Below are 16,111 nucleotides of genomic sequence, written 5' to 3'. Positions count from 1 at the left end.
TACGCAACAAATACGCAGCAAATACGCAGCAGATTTGTTGGTACAGATTTGATGCTGTGTTCAGTTATTTAGACCTAATCTGCTGCGTATTTGCTGCGTATTTGCTGCGTGTTTGCTGCGTGTTTGCTGCGTATCGCAGCAGTAAATACGCTGCTTATACGGTGTGTGGGTTTATACCCTAAAACTGCTGACACTGTTAGGATAAGTAGACACACTGTATCTTTCATATATCTGTCTGTGCTTCTATAAAGTAGAGAAATGCTTTTATTCTCCTCTGCAAAGTGTCAAGCCCCTGAAGGGCTGCAGGCTGGAATGCCTCCTTGCTACCCCCTCCCCCCCATCCCTATCCCTGCTAGAGCCAGGGCTGTATGAACAGCTACAGCTGCCCTAGGCACCAAACCTGAAGACGCCCCAGCTTGGGGAGCGTGGAGGAGAGTGGTTTTGGCCACATGCATCTCTCTACATGTAGAAACATTGTCTGAAACGCATTTTCATGGTTTTTAATTGCATAAAACTTAAATTTCCACAGTGAATCGATGATTAGAGCCGTCTGCATATTGTCTGAAGGAATTCTCACCACAGGATTGGTAGGTAATAGCTCCAGGCATCACAGCCATACCAGACCTGAACAACACCTCCACACCAGACCTAATCATACCTCCCCCCCTACCCCTTCAAAAAGACACCAGATTTACTGGCAAGTCTGAACTGGAGGTGGGAGACTAAAAAAATTAAAACAAAAAAAAAAAGTTGTCTCCTTCCCTCTGCTCCCTGGTGCTGCCCCCCTGCCAGGTGCTGCCCTAGGCACCGGACCACAGGTGCCTAGTGGTAAATACGGCCCTGGCCGAAGGGGAAGTAAGAATGCATTCCATCCTGCAGCACTTCTGGGGCTTGGAAACGCCTTTTTGACACTTTGCACTGGAGGAAAAAGAAACTACAGATGCATATATGAAAGGTACCATGTGTCTCATTTACCTTACAGCTATCTAACAGTGTCAGCAGTTTGGAACAGGAATTGCAGCTGACAGATTCCTTTTTTTAGGTTTGAATTTATGCAGTACTAATAGTAGACCTCTGTTTATTGAATCTCTCCCTGCAGCCCACACTTTTCTCTCCAACATATAGCATCTTCCAAGGATACCGTAGCACATTTATCACACATTCTGTTCTACATGAAAGAAGAAACTTCATGGGGAGTCTCGCAAGTGGACGAATGTACAAACTCCTTACCTTTACCATACAACAACAATTAACAAGACTAACAATATGCGATACTAGGAGGATTTATCCAAAGGCTACATATACCCCAGAAGAAGCCACCTGTAGCAGCACATTGTGCGTTGGGTTAAGGGGCTCCAGTTGCTCCTCTTTTCATTTCTAGTGTTACTGTCGCTTTGGTGGGTGTTTTGCCATTAGTAGGTATATCTCCTTTATTCAGACTGATGTAGTCTTTATTTTCTCCTTGTTTTCATTTCATTGTTTCTTTGCTCTTAGGAGCTGGGGATATCTTTTACTTTCAATTTCATTTGTGTCCATGACGTACTTGCAGTGGATTATGTACAATCTCAGGTCTCCTACTGTAATGAAGAGTCAAAGTGTTGTTTGTGTAACACTATGGCACACCTCACCACTCCTTCCTCCTCCCTCTTCTTCATGAATAATCAATGCTGCCCGGCCTCCTGCTCACTCAGCTGTCAGCCAGTGTCTCTGATTGCAGATCAGTCCTCTGTAGGCAGGTTATGTTGGAAAGAAACACATGTAGTTGCATCTCTGAACCCAAATGTGTTGGGCCTATGGTCTAGGGGTAACTCACCTGTCAACAGACCTGCCAGCAGTTCATCTTTTGTTTCAAATCACCTGATGGGAATAAAATAGAGATATTTCTTTTTTTCTTATTATTGTATCATGTTTAAGGCTATGTTCACACACAGTATTTTGGTCAGTATTTTGGTCAGTATTTTGCAACCAAAACCAGGAGTGGATTGAAAACACAGAAAGGCTATGTTCATTTTATGGCAAATAACAGCCATTATTTCAAAACAACGTCCGTTGTTTTAAAATGACGGTAGTTATTTGCCATTAAATGGCGGCCATCCACTCAATTTCAACAGGGATTTAAACCAAAGAATGACCTGCTGGTAGGTCTGTAGACAGATGAGTTACCCCTAGACCACAGCTTCAACACATTTGGGGTTAGAGATACAATTATATGTGAGAGTTTCTTTCAGACGTAACCTACCTACAGAGTATTGATCTGCAATCAGAGACACTGTCTGACAGCTGGACGAGCAAGAGGTTGGGCAGCATTGATAATTGATAATTAATTGATAAGAAGAGGGAGGAGGGAGGAGTGGTGAGGTGTGCCAGAGTGTGGCACAAACAGCACTTTGGCACTTCATTACATTAGGATTGTGTATAATCCACTGCATGGACAAATTACCAAAAGTCACCATGCTTACTAGGGGACTGCCAGCTACAGCACACTGTCAGAATCTTAGGTAGGGCCCGGGTGCTGACAGATTCCATTTAATACTATGGCAGCAACAATCATGCCAGTGGGAGAAAGATAATTCTGCCGGGAAATAAATGATGCCACAAGGAGGAGACATGCTCCTTTTTAATCATTTGGGGTCGTGGGGGTTAGTATGGAAAGGGCACCAATGATCTTGTATATGTTATTCTATAGCCTAAAGCTAGTCCTGGCAGAAATAAATCAGTTTTCATCTTTTTTTTTTTTTTAACCTTCGTTCAGCTGAGTAGGTACAATTGTACCTATTCCGTTTTAAAATTGCAATAACTTTGTTTTCGAAAAAGTTTTGGTCCAGTGCAGTTTTGGTCCAGAATATATTGGCCAAATTTCAATAAAATATCTCCACTTGGCATCATTGTAGACAAAATTTGTCGAGTTTACAGGCCTTTCTTTTGCAGGCTGCATGTTGCTAGGTAGGAACCTTTTGTTTTTTCTCACTGTACCAACTAGTGTCATGTTCCAGGAGTTCAATACCTTAGCTAGTTTCATGGTTGTAAAGAAGTTATCGGTGGTGACATTTCTTCCAGAGCCTTTATACAAGCTCACTAGGTCCAATACTGTTCGTTCACCAATGTTTACTTGTCGAGGACCATCAGTTGGTTTCCCAGTGTAGAGCTGACCTTGTAATGGGTAGGCGTTTGACGAGTCACAAGCCCAGAAAATCTTTATGCCATATTTAGCTGGTTCTGAAGGTATGTACTGGGTAAATTTAGTATGGCCTCTAAATGGAAATAATTGCTCGTCGACGGTGATGCAATCATAGGGCTTGTAGGCTCTCTCCAGATTTCTGTTCATTATTGTCCAGATCTCCTGTATTGGTCCAGCTTTATCTGTTTGCACACGTTCTGCATGTGTATTTTCGCTGTCAAATCTCATAAATCTGAGTATCATCTTGATGCGGTCACGAGACATGGCTGCACATATAAGAGGCAGAGCATCAACATTCCCACAGTGGATTCATATGAAGGTACAATTGTACCTCTGCAGCCTGTTAACATTGTAAAATTATGGAGCCTGACAAAGGTTAAAGTAATGAAACATTTTAAGAGTCAGGTTTATTTAACAAACAAACAATCTGGATAGCAAAAAACAAATTATGAACTAGACTGAAAATACACTTACAAAACAAAACAGGCAGTGTGGATGAAACATTATTAAACAACATTATTGTTACAGGTAGTGGAAGCTCTCGGTTGTGGAAGCTCTCGGTTGTGGAAGCTCTCAAATGTCGGTTGTGCTTTCTTACTTCTTTTTAAGGTTGTTAAGAATCATTTATTGTGCGATCCATGGCTTCAATCCTTTGCCGTTGATTGGTGCAGAATTCATTCATTTTCACAGTCTGTGCTTCCCAGAAATTCAAGGTCTCTTCCTCCAGCTCTTTTAAAGCCAGAGTTTCAGAATCCAGATTACAGAGTTCTTTTGCTACTACTGTGCGAAAATAATCTAATTTCTGAAAATTGCTCTGTTGTATCTGAGTTATTAGATTAGTAACATGCAGATGAGAGTCTTTCAGCACTTCCTGAGCCCGAACTTCCATCTTTTTATACTTAGTCATCATTTTCTTTTTAAGGTCCTCTGTAAAATTTTCAAAAGATGAAATGAAGCTGCCCTCTGTTATGTCCGATTCGTGAGAATTTAAATTAAAGACATCCTCTTCCAGTTCGGCTAAAGCTCTCACAGAACTGAAAAGTTTACGTGGTTTTAAAGAACTGCCTTCGTCTCCTTCACTATTTGATCGCTTTCTTTTCTTTTTTAAATCTTTGGCTATGCCTGAAGGATACAGACCAATCGGGTCTGTGAAGCTTTCGACATCCATTTTGCTGGTAGTGTCTGCATGTGGTGGCATATCAGTCCTAATTAGGTCACAGGAGGGCATTTCTTGTAAAGCACCTACGGTGTCTTCATTAAAATGAGATAAATGAAGAGTGCCAATCGGGTCTGTGTAGCTTTTGACATCCATTATGCTGGTGGTGTTTGTGTGTGGTGACTTATCAGGTGAGGACATTTCTTGTAAAGGATCCATGGTGTCTTTATCCAATTCAGATAAATGAAAAGTGCCTGGTGTGTGTGGAGCCGAATCCCCAGAAGTTTGCAGGCCACTAACCCCTGGAAGTTTTAACAGTGGAAATGTAAGGCTTTCTGCCACACCTTTTTCTTAACGTTTAAAAATATTGTTCTACATTTTGGGGCTTTTCTGTATCATCAGAACTTTCTGGAGACAATGGAAGCATTTTACGTTTTTGCGTTTTACGGCTATAGTCTGCAGAATTTGCGGAGGATTTTCTTGGATGTTCCAGGTCCCACTCCACTTCACTTCCACTAGAAATGTAGGCTTTATAGTCGTCCTTTTTGGTATCAGTTTTCCGGCAACATAGACTTCCTGGCCTTGTTGTGTTTGTATTAGTCTGCCTGGGGGATGAAGACTTCTTCAGGACAGACACCTTTAAATCTGAAGCAAACACTGCTGATGAATTTCCAAATTCATAAACATCGATAGATCTTTTTTCTGCAGACTGCTGCTTTGGTGTCATGGTCTTCGATTACGTAGTGGGTATTGAAACCTTGCCTGAAACCTCTGAAAGGTTGTTGATGCTAGAATACTCTAGAAGCCTAGGAGTATCAAGGGGAAATGGGGGAACATCTTTCCATCATTGCTGTCTTTATCTGAATAATCTCTCAATCTGTTTTGTTGCTTTCTTGACCTGGGCGTTTTCTGCTGGGATGCAGGACGCACTCCTGTTGCTGAAGACTGATCCATACCATTAGTTGACTGGGCCCCATTATGTTGGCCACCACTAACAGTTTTCGCTGCAACAAGTGTCCTCATTATGGCTGCAGCACTAATGGCGCGCGTCCCTGTCTTCCGTCTTCTGTTGCACACTCAGTTTTAATCTTATGAGAGGACTGCGAAAACCTCTGGTAAGGGAGGGTCAGCGCTGTTGCTGGGTGGCTAGTCTATTTCAAAGAACAGATGCGGTGTATATCACAGATTCCTGCAAACTGTGTGTCACGACCCGTCACACCAAACACACAGAGACAGTGAGCCCTAAGCTCAGCCCCGCCCACTGACTCTACCTACTTGCCCCCCTAGGCTAAACCCTAGGGCAGCAACTGGGCGACGGTCCCTGTACTGGCTTGGTGGGACAAAAAGACAAGACAGACAGACAAAACACAATAAAGAATGGTCAGCAATCCGGGTCACAACAGTCTGGCAGCAAAGGTACAAAATCAGGATCCAAAAGAGTAGTCAAATAACAGGCAATATGGTCGGGGGCAGGCAGCAAGCAAGCAAGGTCAAAAGATACAAGGCAGGAATCAGGAGAAGCAAAGAAACAGAACCACAAGCAGGCAGAGACAAGTCAATATCCGGCAAAGATATCCCAGACTGAGGTAGTTATATAGGAGGCCAGGGTTCTGATCCAGAACATAATTGGACCATCCCCCTGATCTCCAAGCACAGACAGCTGAGAACAAAACAGATCCACTGGCAGGAAGACCTGTCAGTCACAGCAGAACCAAAACACAGATTAACCCTGACATGGCCAGACAGAACTCAGCAGGTGAAGTCGGGTGTGTCTCCCAAAGAGAGCAAATAAACCAGTGTTCAGACACAGCAAAACAAAACACAGAACAGAATGAGAATATCAGCGCCTTCTCGGCCGCACAGCACGAGCAGAGGGGCGCATAATGCTCTGCAAAGATACAGTCCTGACAGTACCCCCCCTTTTATGAGGGGCCTCAGGACCCTCACAGGACTCAACCTCACTTAGAAGATTGCCATCTGACTCCCATTCATCAGAAGACGAGTCCATGGCATGGAGAACAGGCTTACTGACAGGACGAGCAGAACAACATGTTAAATTCACATCAGATACAGGCAAATCAGGTACAACAGAACTAGAAATATTAATTTCGCCGGAGGGTACCTGTGCGCCCAAGTGACCTTCCTGGGAGTCACCTGGACGCCGATGATCTGGGTGCAGGTTTTCTTGCCGCTTGGGCCGCTTGTGGCAGAAACTGATGAAATGGCCACTGTCACCACAGTAGTAACATAGACCATTGTGTCTCCGGTGTTCTCGCCTGGTCTTGGCGTCTAATAGTCCCAGCTGCATGGGCTCGTCCTCAGGAATAGTAGGGGTAACAAGAGGGGTTTTGACAGAATAGGAGACAGATTGTTTAGAAGAGTCAGAGTCTACTTTCTCCCTATGTCTGTCACGGAGCCTGCGGTCTATACGAATAGCCAAATTCATGGCCTGCTTAAGGGTGGAAGGTTCTGGATGCCCTGTCCAGGCATCCTTAATGCCATCAGACAACCCCTGCTTAAACTTGCATCTAAGTGCAGGATCATTCCATCCGGATGGAACGCACCACTGGCGGAACTCAGCACAATACTCCTCCACCGGTCGCTTCCCCTGTCTCAAAGTAGTCAACTGCCTCTCAGCTGCTGCTGCCCTGTCAGGGTCATCATACAGTAATTCCAATGCAGAGAAAAACTGATCCACAGAAGATAACTCAGTGGCATCTGGAGGCAAAGAAAAAGCCCACTCCTGCGGAGGTCCTTGTAAGAGTGACATAATAATGCCTACTCTCTGGCTCTCATCCCCAGAGGACCGGGGACAAAGTCTGAAAAACAACTTACATCCCTCTCTAAAGATTCGAAAGGCCTTTCTTTCGCCTTTGAACCTATCAGGAAGCTGCACTGGAGGTTCTGGGGGAGCAGCAGCAGATAGCATGGCATTTTGGCCCAGGAAAGACTCTACCTGCTGCACCCGTTGCGTAAGGTCCAGAACAAGCTGGTTGAGACTTTGCATTTGCTCAACCAGAGCTTTCATGGGGTCCATAGCAAGGTGGAGAGAAAAAAAAAAAAAGTATGGCCGGATATTCTGTTAGGAACCGGACAGCAGGACAAGACAAACAGTGAGCCCTAAGCTCAGCCCCGCCCACTGTCCTCTACCTATTTGCCACAATCCGCCCTAAAATGGCGGCGAGCAACTGGGCGGCAGTCCCTGCGCTGGCTAGGTGGGACACAAGGACAAGACAGACAGACAAAACACAATAAAGAATGGTCAGCAATCCGGGTCACAACAGTCTGGCAGCAAAGGTACAAAATCAGGATCCAAAAGAGTAGTCAAATAACAGGCAATATGGTCGGGGGCAGGCAGCAAGCAAGCAAGGTCAAAAGATACAAGGCAGGAATCAGGAGAAGCAAAGAAACAGAACCACAAGCAGGCAGAGACAAGTCAATATCCGGCAAAGATATCCCAGACTGAGGTAGTTATATAGGAGGCCAGGGTTCTGATCCAGAACATAATTGGACCATCCCCCTGATCTCCAAGCACAGACAGCTGAGAACAAAACAGATCCACTGGCAGGAAGACCTGTCAGTCACAGCAGAACCAAAACACAGATTAACCCTGACATGGCCAGACAGAACTCAGCAGGTGAAGTCGGGTGTGTCTCCCAAAGAGAGCAAATAAACCAGTGTTCAGACACAGCAAAACAAAACACAGAACAGAATGAGAATATCAGCGCCTTCTCGGCCGCACAGCACGAGCAGAGGGGCGCATAATGCTCTGCAAAGATACAGTCCTGACACTGTGTTTTGTTCTATGGGAGGCAGATACCGAGTACCAGCTGCTGAGTAGCTAAACACACATTTTGTAGTAGCTCACGTGATTTGTACCCTTTCTATATCTGAGGGATGCCAATTCACACATGTTCTTTGTGATGTCCATCTGCCTACTCTAGGAATAGATTCCAAAGGGACTCCATTTGCTGCCACCTTAGTAGTAGCTGCCCCTCTTTGAGTGTGTGCTTTCAACATTCATGTCTCCACACCTGCCCTTCTCATTGCAAAGATCTAACCTCTGATTGTATTAGCTGGTTCCCTAGATCTAATAAAAAGGTTGGTAATGTCCCCTCTCAGAGGTGCTGTCATCTCTAAATATCATTCTATGAAATCTACAAAGCACAAAGCCCGGTGCTCTGAATCCCCTATTAAATCAAGCTCCACAGGACTACTCCCCATACTACACTACAAGTTCTCCCATTGAGTATATTAATTCCTCTAAGAGTAAGTGAAAGCCAAGGTATTCTGCCACAGATGTACGTTAGAGAAGTCTCTGTTGTGAGTAATCTCAGTACAAGCTAGATGGAAGATAGTGAACTCAGACATTCATTCCCACAGCCTTGCCAGTTGCATGTAGAGGGTGCAATGGGTGTGCTTCAGGTTCAGTTTTAATGACTTAACCTTCAGAAATGACATGCCATGCGGTCAAAACACAATGCTTGTCTACAGGTAGCAAACATGTCTGTTCAGTTACAATGGTGATCACACAATGAAGAAGCAGGAAGTGATGCAACCAAAAGGGAGGAGTAATAGGAATGCAAAGCAGTATGGGATATAGGTCCTATATGAAAGGAAAATAAACAATGCTATAAAACTATGGTCACTAGGTGGCAGCATTGCATACATTTGAAAACATAGCATATAAACTGAATGAATATAACAGGCTGTTACAGTACACAAGGCTCATATGTATGTATCAGAGTCAGTTTCAGAGACCTTACCACAAATGTTAATAAAGACAAGCTAATTTTTTTTACCAGTAATTCTTATAGTGATGCTGTCACCCCTTAGTGTAGATGTGGTTTTAGCACCGTTATCTACTGCTTCTCCTAATTTTTCCCAAAATACCTTTCTCAAAGTTCTCCTGCTCCTTCTTTAGCTGATTAAAACCTTGGACAGTGGACAGTGTCACCAAGGTGGGGCTTATTGGTCACTGGACCAAGGTGACAGATGAACAGCTGATTTACACAGGTGCTTGGTGTGGGCACCCTGCCAATAAGTAGCTGTTGAGCTATCCTGTGGATAACTTATCAGTCAGTTCTGCCCAGAGAACCCCCTTCATTTCTGCTTTTCATTTCTGGTAGTCTGAAAGTATTGTATTATCCCTCGCCTGGGTCCTGAAGACCAATTTATATTTGTATTAGCTTAGTATGTTAATTCAGGCTAGGATAATTTGACATTGCCACCCACATTTACTAGTGGGTCCTTCAGATCCTTGAAGCAGTCTCATGTCAGACCCAGTGGAAGCTTCTCCTCTATTCTGAGCCTGTGAAATTTGGAGTATCAAGGTCTAGATGGGTGTATTCAGTAAACTATGACTAGGTGATAATTCTTTTTGTTCTATATTCTGCAAGGTCTTGGCCATCAAAGTCTGTAGGAGAAAGGTAAATAAATTCTGGAGGCCTTCATCTATTCTCCATGCTTTTGGAGACCACATCCTTGCTGTATATGAGGCAGATAGATGTATTGCTCTCTCTGACTGATCTATGTGAGTATCTGAGACATCAGGGCTACCATTGCCATGGTTACCTTATGCCAAGAGATAGTATGTGCGTACTCATTTGTGTACCCTGGTACACACTGTGCTTTTAAAGACCACCTGTCACTATGGCCACTGCTGGATCAGCGGTGAATCTGACTCCACAGCGGGAAGTTTGGAAATTCATAACTACAAACACGACGTGACAGAAATGCACATAAACCCCATAGGATCAGATTCACTGCTTATCTAGCCAAATCTGGAGTGACAGGTACTCTTTAAAGTGTAACTACCTTTTAAAGGGAATGTGTCACTTTTTCACATTTTGTACTATAATTTCTGTCACAACAGTGCTTCAAAAAAAATAGTTAAACTTTTATTTGTGTTTTGGTTCCTTTTTATTTAGTCATAATGTGCTGCACTGGGGGCTGCCATTTATAATAGCATCTGTGTAATGGTGCCTGCATGACACTTACATTCTTGCTTTATGGCAGCTTCCTGTGCATAGACCTCAATAGACGGCTCTGACATGTCATAGGGACATATGAGAAGTGTATATCAGTCAGGGTCCGACTGTTGAGAACCCTCTGTTCTAGATATCGGTGGGGTTCTCAGCAGCCGGACCCCGCCCAGTATACACTTCTGACATGTCGCTATGATACATCAGAAGTTTTTTAAGATGGTAGTTAAACTTTGTCTAGATTGTTTTGATTTTTCTAGAACTTAGACCTCTCATTTCTCTTGCCTATCTGTATTAAAATATCATTTGTAAGTGTGAGGGACCCTACCATTCTGACAGGCTAGTCTCACTGCCCACAATTCCAGAATGTTTATGTGTAAACTTTTTTCTCTCTTTTATAGCAGAGTTTATGGAATATGCTCCACATCCCAATGATGTTATAGTGTTGTCTGGTGGAGGAGTCTAGATAAGTGGAGGCAGAGGGTTTGGGAATGTTTATATATAATAATTAATATATAGTTAATAGATAAGTCCATCACTTATTTCCAAAAGAAACCCTGCTTTCTCTTCCAGAGCGAGGCGTCTCCCTAGAGGCTTTCCTAGCCACATCTGTATTTTTTCACACATGGTCTGAGCTGCCCTAAACCCTAGCTGTAAAAGTACAATGTTTCCTATAAGTCTTGCTAATTGTGTTGTACTGTTTCCTTGTATGATTTCTTTTACTGTTCTTGTAATCTCCTCCAAAATCACGTGTGGAATGCTTATAAACCTGTTCTGGTTGAGTAGAAATACTCTCTCTATCAAACCCTAGTTGTTTCCTATCCAGATATACCAGACACATAACACCTTTTGTCCTTAGATGGGGAATCAGCCCTTTTCACATCTTTGTGAAAGTATACTTCTTACAGACAGGCCAAAGACCATTACATTCCAATGGTAAAGATGTCCCTTCCATTGGAACTGTAGAAGCCTTCTGCGCTTAAGTGCAATTGATATAGAATGAAAGGCATCCTTTAGATCTATTCTTAGAGGAACATTCCTTTGAAAGAAGCCTCACAGTGTTTTCTAATCTGAATCTTTTTTTCTTTTTTGTTTCAGAAACCTTTGCAGAGGTTTCACATTTAATTTTGGTCATACTGACCTATTCAGTTTGACATCCAGAAATATGTGGCTTATCCATCCTTATTGGTCGTCATTTGCCTTAAAAAGTCTCCCTGTCTAAACAGTTTCTTCTAGACTACGTACAGTCTCTTTTCCATTCTAAACCAGGTTGTTAGAATCACAATCTAAGAGAAAGTTTAGAACATTTTATCACATTTAGGGCCCACTGGTACATAGTTATGGTTTTCCAACAACTCTTGATAGATTTAGGGCCTCTGTTCTTTCAAAAAGAGGGTCTTTTTAACCCCTTAGCGACCCATGACGTATCTGATACGTCATGGTGCCGCGCGGGGTGTTCAGAGAGGGGTCCCGCCAGGACCCCGATCTGAACGGCGCTGATCCCGGTTGACATGTGCAGCCGGGCAGTGCCTCTATTAGCCGGTGCGGGTCAAACCTGACAGCTGCACTTAGAGGCTTTCCTCCGTGCATCCCTGGTGTTTAGTGGGTCGGATCTCCCCCCCGCGAAGCAATCGCGGGGGGGAGATCCGTTCTTCTGCCCATGCCGGGCCTCAGCGTCGGAATGACGCTGATCCCGGCTCGGCAATAGATTGCTATGGCCTGCAGCAGGCCATAGCAATCTATGACCGATGTGACTGATCTTTGCTGTGTATATACACAGCATTGATCTCTATGAGAGATCAGTGCTGTTTATATATAAGTCCCCCAGGGGGGCTTCTAGTTAAAGTAAAAATAAAAGTAAAAATGTTTTTTTATTAATAAAAAAATCCCCCCCCCCATATCAAACCAAATCACCCGCCTTTTCCTATTTTACAAATATAAATAAATAAACAAACAAATAAATAAACATATTTAGTATCGCCGCACGCGTAATCGCCCGAACTATTAATTAATCACATTCCTGATCACGCACGGTAAACGACGTAAGCGCAAAAAAATCCAAAGTGCAAAATTGCGCATTTTTGGTCGCATCAAATCCAGAAAAATGTAATAAAAAGTGATCAAAAAGTCGTATATGCGCAATCAAGGTCCTGATAGAAAGAACACATCATGGCGCAAAAAATGACATCTCACACAGCCCCATAGACCCAAGGATAAAAGCGCTGTAAGCCTGGGAATACAGCGATTTTAAGGAACATATATTTGTTAACAATGGTTTGAATTTTTACAGGCCATCAGATACAATAAAAGTTATACATGTTATATATCGTTGTAATCGTACCGACTTGAGGAACATGCATAACCAGTTTTACCATAGGGCGAACGGCGTAAATGCAAAACTCCCCGAAATCAAAACAAATTCCTTTTTTTTTTCAATTTGACAGCGCAAATGATTTTTTTCCGGTTTCGCAGCATATTTTATGGTAAAATAATGCCTGTCATTGCAAAGTACAATTGGTTTTGCAAAAAATAAGTGCTCATGTACGTCTCTAGGTGAAAAAATGCAAGCGCTATGGACTTTTAAACATAAAGTGGAAAAAGCAAAAGTGCAAAAACGAAAATTGGCTTTGACCTTAAGGGGTTAAAGGGAATGTGTCTCCTAGATTTTTTTGACTGATTAGATACTGGATTATATTTTGTTTGGTTGGTTTTTTGTTTGTTTGTTTTTTAACCCCTTCCCTCAAAAGTCAGTAAATGTACTGACCTGCTTCAGATGTTCACTGTTTACACAAACAGTGACCGGGAGCTGCAACTAAACTTTCAGCTGATAGCTGACAGTTTAGTGTAATTGCCAAAGGGGGTCCAGCATCGGCAATTGCCGGCATTGGTGGTTCAGTAACGGTAATTGGTGTTGTAAAAAACAAATAGGATTACATTGGAATCCCTGGAAAGAAAATGCAAATTTTAACTTTTCACTCTTAGGCCCCATTCACATGTCCCTGTCAGTTTTTACTGTCAGGAAATCCTGATCAGGAGACCTCAAAAGTCATCAGGAAAGTATCAGGACTTCCTGACAGTAATCCGTTTTTACCATCAGGAAAAACCTTCAGGATTTCCTGATGAGAAAAAAAAAACAGGCACCCACATTGCCGAAGTACAACTCCCATCATGGCTTGCCAACAGGGGCATGATGAGAATAGTAGTTCTGCAACCTGGATGGCCACAGGCAGCAGAACTACAAAGCCCATCATTGCCTGCCAACAGGGGCATGATGAAAATAGTAGTTCTGCAACCTGGATGGCCACAGGCAGCAGAACTACAACTCCCATCATGGCCTGTCAGCAGGGGCATGATGAGAGTTGTACTTCTGCAACCTGGATGGCCACAGGCAGCAGAACTACAACTCCCATCATGGCCTGCCAACAGAGCATAATGAGAGTTGCACTTCTGCAACCTGGATGGCCACAGGCTGCAGAAGTACAACTCCCATCATTGCCTGCCAACAGGGGCATGATGAGAATAGTAGTTCTGCAACCTGGATGGCCACAGGCAGCAGAACTACAACTCCCATCATTGCCTGCCAACAGGGGCATGATGAAAATAGTAGTTCTGCAACCTGGATGGCCACAGGCAGCAGAACTACAACTCCCATCATGGCCTGTCAGCAGGGGCATGATGAGAGTTGTACTTCTGCAACCTGGATGGCCACAGGCAGCAGAACTACAACTCCCATCATGGCCTGCCAACAGAGCATAATGAGAGTTGGACTTCTGCAACCTGGATGGCCACAGGCTGCAGAAGTACAACTCCCATCATTGCCTGCCAACAAGGGCATGATGAGAATAGTAGTTCTGCAACCTGGATGGCCACAGGCAGCAGAACTACAACTCCCATCATGGCCTGCCAACAGGGGCATGATGAGAGTTGAACTTCAGCAACCTGGATGGCCACAGGCTGCAGAAGTACAACTCCCATCATGGCCTGTTAGCAGGACATGGTGGGAGTTTTAGTATTAGGGGGGAGATGGCTGTGTATCTCACCTGTCGGCGTCGGAAGAACAGCGGCGGTGCAACCTGCTGCGGTCTCGGGGGTGGGGGGGTTACCGGGGGCCACGGAGGTCGGGGGTGGCTGCGGGGTGATGCAATGCGGCGTGGCGCGGTCATCGGACGCCGGCGGCGGGGTGATGCGATGCGGCGTGGCGAGGTAATCGGGCGGTGGCGGCGGGGTGATGCTGTGCTGCGGGGTTATCGGGCGGCGGGGTGATGCGGCACGGCGGGGTTATCGGGCGGCGGTGGGGTGATGCGATGCGGCGGGGCTATCGGGTGGCGGCGGCAGCTGATGTCCGGGTGCAGGGGCAGAGAAGCTGATGTCCTATCCGATCCCTTGGGGTGGTGGCGGCGCGGCGTTCGGGCAGCTGGGGGGCCGGCGGGCTCTCAATCATCTGGAATCACGGGCACTTTCCTGATGTACATCAGGAAAGTGCCCGTGATTCCGGCGCTCCCATAGCCTTCTATGGGGGCGTCCGGGCCGGAATTCCGGACAAAAATAGGACATGTCCTATTTTTTCCGGATATATTTTCCGGAACGGACACCCTTCCGGAGAAATCCGGAAGGGTGTCCGTGACCAATTATAGTCTATGGGTCCGGAAATCCGTCCGGATTTCCTGACAGGAAATCCGGATGGTTTTTCCGGACGTGTGAAGGGGGCCTTACTTTGCAGTTATTCCTGTGAAATGCCCAAAGGGTTAAATAAGTGTAGGAATGTAAATTTAAATACTTGAAAGGGTGAATATTTCAAAATGGGTTGAATTGTGGGGGTTTTTAGTATACAGGCCTCTAAAATATACTCCAAAACTGAACTGGTGCCTAAAGAACTTCTGAGTTTGTAATTTTCACGAACATTTTGAAAATTGCTACTAAACATTTACGGCCTCTAACATCCTAAATAAGTAAAAGCATGTTCACCAAATGCTTTTAAAATAAAGTAGACATGTTATAGATATGAATTAATTAATAATGAATGTAGTCAGGCCCGCTTCTGCCATGAGGCGGAATGAGCATTCCGCCTCAGGCGGCAGATTTTGCGGTCCTGCAGGGGGCGGTATAATGTTCCCCCTGCTGTCATTTGTGTTAAATTTCACTTAACAAAAATGACAACAGCCGTGCAGCCGCTCACCTGTCCCGCTGCCCACGCTCACTGCTGTCCCCACGTCCCGCTGGGCTCCTGCAACGTCACCCAGAAGCACTCCTGGGTGACTTGGCTGTGATGAGTGGCCGGGGTCGGCGGGGCAATCGCTTCACGGAGGGGGGTTCGGGGCTTGCTGCAGGTGGGCGCGCGGGGTTCGGGGCTTGCTGCGGATGGGCGTGGGGGTTCGGGGCTTGCTGCGTGTGGGCGTGCAGGGGGGGGGGGGGGTTCGGGCGCTAGTAAGGGGGGCGGCTGCCTGAGGTTTGCCTCAGGCGGCAGAGACCCCAGAATCGGCCCTGAATGTAGTATTACTATTTTCCTTATTGGCAGAGACTTTCAAATGTAGAGAAATGCACTTTTTTTTTTACATTTTTAACAACATCTTGGAGTTATTCACAAAAAAATTCAACTCAAATTTACCACTAACATAAAGTAGAATATGTCACAAAAAAACAGTCTTGGAATCAGAAGGATAGGTAAAAGCATTCCCAAGTTATTGATGAATAAAGTGACACAGGTCATATTCATAAAATTTGCCTTGGTCCTTAACCCCTTCAAGACCAAGCCTATTTGCACCTAAAAGACCAGGCTCATTTTTCAAAATCTGA

General features: G+C 44.6%; 1 pseudogene; it reads right to left on the bottom strand.

The window, feature by feature from the left end:
• Positions 1-3,751: 3,751 nt before the first annotated feature.
• On the bottom strand, positions 3,752-10,389 carry LOC138794161 (synaptonemal complex protein 2-like; annotated as a pseudogene).
• Positions 10,390-16,111: the final 5,722 nt, after the last annotated feature.

The sequence above is a fragment of the Dendropsophus ebraccatus genome, chromosome 5, assembly GCF_027789765.1.
Source record: "Dendropsophus ebraccatus isolate aDenEbr1 chromosome 5, aDenEbr1.pat, whole genome shotgun sequence".
Classification (NCBI taxonomy): Eukaryota; Metazoa; Chordata; class Amphibia; order Anura; family Hylidae; genus Dendropsophus; species Dendropsophus ebraccatus.
This window is presented reverse-complemented; position numbering and strand designations above follow the sequence as displayed.